Raw genomic sequence first — 7,089 nt, 5'->3', positions numbered from 1 at the left:
TAAGCCGATTGGTAGCTTTTAGTTGCTTATTAAATTTAATTATAAATTCAATGTCTCAATTGTTAATTGGAATAGGGACTTGCAAGTTTGAGCTCAAGGAAATGTTTCCTCTTGGTTTCCTGCTTTACTGCTTTTACCTATATTTATCATAATCTACTTTGCTAGAGACCCTCATTTTGCAATTGGCTTCAAAAATGCCCTCTTTGAGTGGTCCAATGGTTGTCTTCAATCTCTCTAGTTTTTGGATATTATTAACTTGGGATTTTTAGATTATAAGCTCTCACATGATTGGGACAAACATTATTTGGGTTTTGTTTTAGGTGATAAGATGTAAATACAATTCCAACTCTAACATGGTGATAAGCTACTAGACGTGGTTGAGCATTCATGGGAAGGTAATTTTTTCTCGCATATTCATTCTTTATTAATTCATAACTAAGTTCTCATCTAGGGTGGTTGGTCCTGCATTTGGTGCTTTTCTTGGGTGAAGTTAGAAGGGTTCAGCTCACATCTATATTTTCTAGAATTGTCCATTGTTTTCTTCTAAAAAAATTCAGTCTTCTTGTCCTATCTTTGGAGCTGGTGTTGGTCAGGGCCCTATTCTGGACATGTTGTGAGCCTAATGTTATTCCCTCTCTTTGTGTATATGTCTAGTCAATTTAATGTCTTAAATTGCTCTACATAAATTATCAACCCGGGTATCGTAAACTGATGAAGTGTGGTGCACCATATGTGCTTAGTTAACCTTTCTCTTACTTCGTTGTTTTATAGTTTATGTTGTTTTTTTGGGGTTTTGTTCTTGTTGGTTTTCTAAAGTGTTTAATGCAAATGGAAATCCTATTCTAAGGTCTTAAGAATACTTTTAAAGGACAAGTATGGATAAAGATTTCAAGACAAGGCCTATGTCCATAATGGTAACTTCCAAAACTTAGCACTTCAAAAGAACTTAAAACATGTTATTGATGGAATTAGTATTTAAACAAAAGTGTAAATATACAGCCAGTTCAATCAAAATAAAATGCAATAACCAAATAATGAGCTAGTGACTATGAGACCCAGTATCCTTGCTGCTTCAGCAGAAGGACAAGATGATTCTATCATGTCATTAGTCATTAAAAGGCTATGTACATCACTAATATACAATCAAAATAGAATGCAACAACCAAACAATGAGCTAGTGACTATGAGACCCAGTATCCTTGCTGCTTCAGCAGAAGGACAAGATGATTCTATCATGTCATTAGTCATTAAAAGGCTATGTGCATCACTAATCTACAATCAACCGGTTGAACACACTTGCATGAATTAAAATTGCATGAATGAAAAATCTAATCTATCAAACTTGAAAGCAATCAAATAACATAATGAAATCAAAGCAAAATTGAACACATTTGCATGAATTAAAATTGCATGAATGAAAAATCTAATCTATCAAACTTGAAAGCAATCAAATAACATAATGAAATCAAAGCAATATTTACAAAATGAAATCTACTCTACCTTACATTCTACAAAGCAATGTTTACAAAATGAAATCTACTCTACCTTACATTCTAATATGCTCCATGACATCTACTTCACATCTCCTTCCATGTTGAGAACATTAAAGCTTTATTCAAATTCTTCAAAAGTACAAAGTACAACAAAGTTCTCCAAAGCTTTCAAAAGCCATCAAGGAAGAACTACAAACTTAAGAACTAGGGACTAAAGACTAACAAATGAAGGAGAGAGATCTCCTATTTATACAAAAAGATGAGAGCCATCTCATTAATGATAGTCCATGAATCTCTCCCTCTACCTCTAGAGTCCTAATCAAAATAGGAACTGATAAGACACATGTCTTCTTAGAGTTACAATACAATTAGGAGATGTGACACATATCCTCATGATCCCATGATTCTTTCCAACCAAATTCGAATTTGGCCTTGGGGTGCCACATAAGGGTCTTCTAGAAGCCTCCTTTCAACCTACACATGTCAACAATCTCAACCCATTTGTTAGGTATAAGCATATGCACATTATTTTCTAATGTTTAACCACAAATTCACTTAAAAGGCTTAGAAATAATAAAGATTGGAAAAACATAAAGGTGGCCCAATGATAATGAAAGTGGGATGAATGTGGTGACATAGTAGTGAAATGGAGGTGAAATGGAGGTGATATAATGGACATAATAGTGAAAGTGTAATGGAAATGAATGACATTTTCAAGACTCAACAGTATATAATCTTAGTCATATCTTATAAAGGTCTATATCAATTCTTATCCTTCATTAAGAAATCTACACTCTTCCTTTAGTTGTCATTTGGTACAATTTTGTCTACTTATGGAAAAACATGCCTTGAGCTAAAAGGAGCCGCTAAAATAACAATGTGCCATCCACCTCTCAATCTTAGAGGAAAATGGAACAATGCATAAATTTTTATTACAATAATACCCCTCCAGTGATTGAAAGGGAAATTTTGAAGATAAGAGGAAAGCAAAAATTGAGCATAGGTTTATACAAAATGATAGGTATTGGAGTATACTAGAAATTGGGTTTCAAACATAAGCAGTTCGAGAAAGAGGAATACCAAATACATGAAAATAATTGATATGTATTGGCAACTCAAAACAATAATGGGAAAGTCTTGGTGGAATGACTAAAAGAACAACAAGAAATATTATTGTGCCTAGATGACGTAAAGAAGAAAATCACAAAGTTAGATAACAAAATGATAAAAATGGAAAATAAGCTTGTTGATTAGTAATTGATAGACTCGATGAGGAGATAGGTACACTAAGTACAATCTAGTTGGATTTCCCTAGTGAATAGAGGTTTTTCATGAAAATTTCTATTATGTTTAATAGTAATAATTTTGTGATAAATGATGATCAAGAAGGCTCTCAAGCCTAGCAAATAGTATTTAATAAGTTTTTTTTATCAATTTCAATTTTTTTACTCAGACAAAATGAATACACATATCAAAACAATTTTATATTGTATTTTTTGATATAATACAAATCATCTTAATCTTAGTCTTACCAATACTCATTCACACTCTTAATCATGACCCCTTATCTTTAAATCATAACTTAATTTTAACTCATGACCTTTTAATACTAATCTTAAGTGGTGTTTCTTAATGGTAAACTTGTGATATGCCATGCATTGTAGGTTGACAAATTACTTTTTAAATATGATTCTTTCTTTACTAAACTATGGTAATGTACTTTGAAAAACTCTAAATACTCAATCTAGTAAAAAAAGTAGCTAATCTTTTCAACCTAGACTACAAAATACTACATAAGAAGAATATCAGGTTGTGAGGAGAAGTATGCCCTAGGAAATACCCACACAAAAATGTTGTTTTCACTAATGTAGGTTATTGGTTGAGAAAAACGTTCTAAGCACACAACTCAATCAAAACTGCATGGTTGATCAAGTATCTATTAATGTCCCACAATACCCTATTGATTCCTCTGTCCTTACTCTCATCAAGCAAGATCAATTCCAAGTGTAAACAAAAAAAATAAAACTTTCATAAAATGAAACTAACACTACAATAAATAAACTATAGTAAAGATAAATTAAAACTAAAACCATGACTAATGCATAGTTAAAAGTATATAACATAAAAAATATACAACAAATATATAACACAAGAAAGACACAATGATCAGTATATAAAGAAAATAAAATAGTATTGAAAATCTATTATAAAATATGAATGGAGAGTATATAAGTGAAATTAAGAGAGTATATCTCAACAACAAAAGTACAACAATTATGTACATAAAAAACAATGATGCATAGGATTAAGAATGGGGGCTCTCCGAGCCTCAAACTATACATACAAGTAGTATCGACTAAAAAAAGGTATGGATTCATACATTAATGAGATAAAATAGTACAAAGCTTAAGCAAGCCCCTTGGGAGGCAAGAGCTTCAACAAAATTTCAAAAATCTAGAAATTGGGCTCTTATTGTTAAAATTCTTCATATTTTTTGGTATATACATAACATGAAATGAAAGTAAAACACTATCAATCCTCTATATCATTGTCTAAATCTGATGTTAGCTATTTATTCAACTCGAATTCATCCTTTAGAATGCCCCAAAACATGAAAATTCATGTGTGATTGAGATTTGGCTATCTTTTCTAACAAAGTAGGCACGTTGACCATGCATTTACCTAGCACATGCAAGGCACTTTTTAGCAAAATAATAGGAAAAAATCCATATGTTGATATGAGGGAACAAAACCAACATTTCCATTTTTCCCTATGTTATGTGCGTAGATCTCAACAAAAGAGTAATTAGCATAAAAAATATTTCCTTGCCAAACTCACTTTTCAATACACAAAAATTGTTAAAATTCATGAATTAAAAGAAAACGATAGAAATACATTTTTATGACTCTTGGGTCAAAATAAGGATAGAAATTTGAAAATAGATGCATAGAGGGTTTCTAAAGGCCAAATTCTAGTTTAATCTAAAGGCTAACTAGTACCAAAAGCAAGGCTCAATATCAAGCATGGAAATTACTTCCATGATTAAAATTATATGAGATATTGATAGAGAGAAACAAGAAAATTTTCAAAGACAACGAGACATTTGTAGATTAGGTATGGAATAAAACCCTTCAAAACATCAAGGAAACCATTTTATCAACTGATCCCCGAAAGATTTGTCTTGTAATTCATAGGAAACTAAAATACTCAAATCTCTTGGTATTTCTCCCACAACACAATTCTCTTCACTTCAAATTTGTCAAACGAAACGCAAAGATCCTCCCTTATGGAGATCCTCAACTCAAGTGACCCTAAAATTAAATTTCAATGGGGCCTCCAGAGGAAATCGAGGCTTGGTTAGCTATGGAGGGGTTTTTAAAGATACTATAGGCATGATTATTCATATTTGTGCAGGTTCATTGGGTATTGACTCCAAGAATTCAGCTGAACTATATGCACTGGAGTAGGGAATAAATGTTTCTAATTGAAATGGAAACAATAATATAATCATAGAAGGATATTCATTTCTTATTATTAGCATGGTTAAAAGAATTATGATTGGATTTCCTCACTACAAGTTTCTAATTATTGGAGACTTGAGGGAAGAATAGAGAGAATTCATTCTTTCCTCATGCAATTGTTGGTATCCACTCCATCCCATGTGAGAACAACAAGGAACAAACTAGTGAAAATTTTAGCTAATACATGAGGTCCTATGAAGAACAACCCATTTGAAATTCAATGGATTGAATTCAATTAAGAAATACTCAACTTATGCTATTTGGAAATGGCTTCATAACATCTTCTATCCCCCACTACAGTTGACCATCCACTGAGGCTTCAAAATTGCAATGATCCACCAATCTCAAATTAAATAGAGGGTGATGGTTACCTAGTAACAGCTCACATAGGCATATAATACTATACATACACCATCCACAGTAGGTGAAATGGTGATCAAGAAGGATTATGTGTTTGTGTGGCTCTATATTTTGGTAATGCTCCACTAAAGGGAGAATCATTGTGCTTAAGGGATATCTGATAGTAGAGAACTCTTGGGAGTAATAGGGAGCATTATATGGGAATTTGGTTCACAGAGAAGTAGGAAAATATGAATACTTTCCTTTTCTCTAAATCATAACATTCAACAGATTCGCATCCCTTTTATTTTGTGGACATGATAGCACTTATATTGTAAGTCGATTGGTAGTTTTCAGTTGTTTATTAAATTTAGTTATAAATTCAATGACCCAACTCTTAATTGGAATAGGGACTTGTGAGCCTTACTTCAAGGAAAGGTTTCCTCTTGGTTTCTTGTTTTTCTACTTTTACCTATATTTAGCATAATCTACTTTGGTGGAGACCCTCATTTTGCAATTGGCTTCAAAAATTCCCTCTTTGAGTGGTCCAATCGTTTTCTTCAATCTCTCTAGTTTTTGGATTTTATTAACTTGGGATTTTTTGACTATAAGCTCTCACTTGACTAGGGAAAATATTATTTGGGTTTTGTCGTAGGTGATAAGCTGTAAATACAATCCCAACTCTAACATGGTGATAAGCTACTAGACTCGGTTGAGCATTCATGTGAAGGTATTTTTTGCTCGCATATTCATTCTTTCTTAATTCATAACTAATTTATCATCTACGGTGGTTGGTCTTGCATGTGGTGCTTCTCTTGGGTGAAGTTGGAAGGGTTCAGCTCGCGTATATATTTTCTAGAATTATCCATGGCTTTCTTCTCAAAAAATTGCAGTCTTCTTGTCTTATCTTTGAAACTAGTGTTGGTCTGGGCCCTATTTTGGACATGTTGTCAGCACGAGGTTATTCCCTCTCTTTGGGTATATAAGCTTATCCATATCTTATAAATGTCTATATCAAGTCTTATCCTTCATTAAGAAATCTACACTCTTCCTTTAGTTGTCATATGGTACAATTCTGTCTACTTATGGAAAAACATGACTCGAGCTAAAAGGAGTTGTTGCAATAACAATGTGCCATCCACCTCTCAATCTTAAAGGAAAATAGAACAGTCCACAAATGTTTATTACAAAAATACACCTCTAGTGATTGAAAGGGAAATTGTGGAAAATAAGAGGAAAGCCAAAATTGAGCATATGTTTCAAATATTATTGTGCCTAAATGATATAAAGAAGCAAATCACAAAGTTAGATAACAAAATGACAAAAATGGAAAATAAGCTTGTTGATTAGTAATTCATAGAGTTGGTGAGAAGACAGGTCCACTAATTACAAATCAGTTGAATTTCCCTAGTGAATAGAAGTTATTCATAACAATTGCTATTATGATTAATACTAATAATTTTGTAATAAATGATGATCCGAAGGTGTTTAATACTAATAATTTTGTGATAAATGATGATCCGAAGGCTCTCAAGTCTAGCAAATAGTATTTAATAAGTTTTTTTATCAATTTCATTTTTTTTACTCGGACAAAACGAATAAGCATATCCAAACAATTTTATATTATATTTTTTGATATAATACAAATCAGCTTAATCTTACTCTTACCAATACTTCATTCACACTCTTAATCATGACCCCTTATCTTTAAATCATAACTTATTTTAACTCGGGA

The sequence above is a fragment of the Pinus tabuliformis genome, chromosome X (genome assembly GCF_031772625.1).
Source record: "Pinus tabuliformis cultivar Carrire ecotype Pingquan chromosome X, CPIR1, whole genome shotgun sequence".
In the NCBI taxonomy this organism is placed as follows: Eukaryota; Viridiplantae; Streptophyta; class Pinopsida; order Pinales; family Pinaceae; genus Pinus; species Pinus tabuliformis.
The sequence above is the reverse complement of the archived record's forward strand: the minus strand, read 5'-3'. Positions refer to the sequence as shown.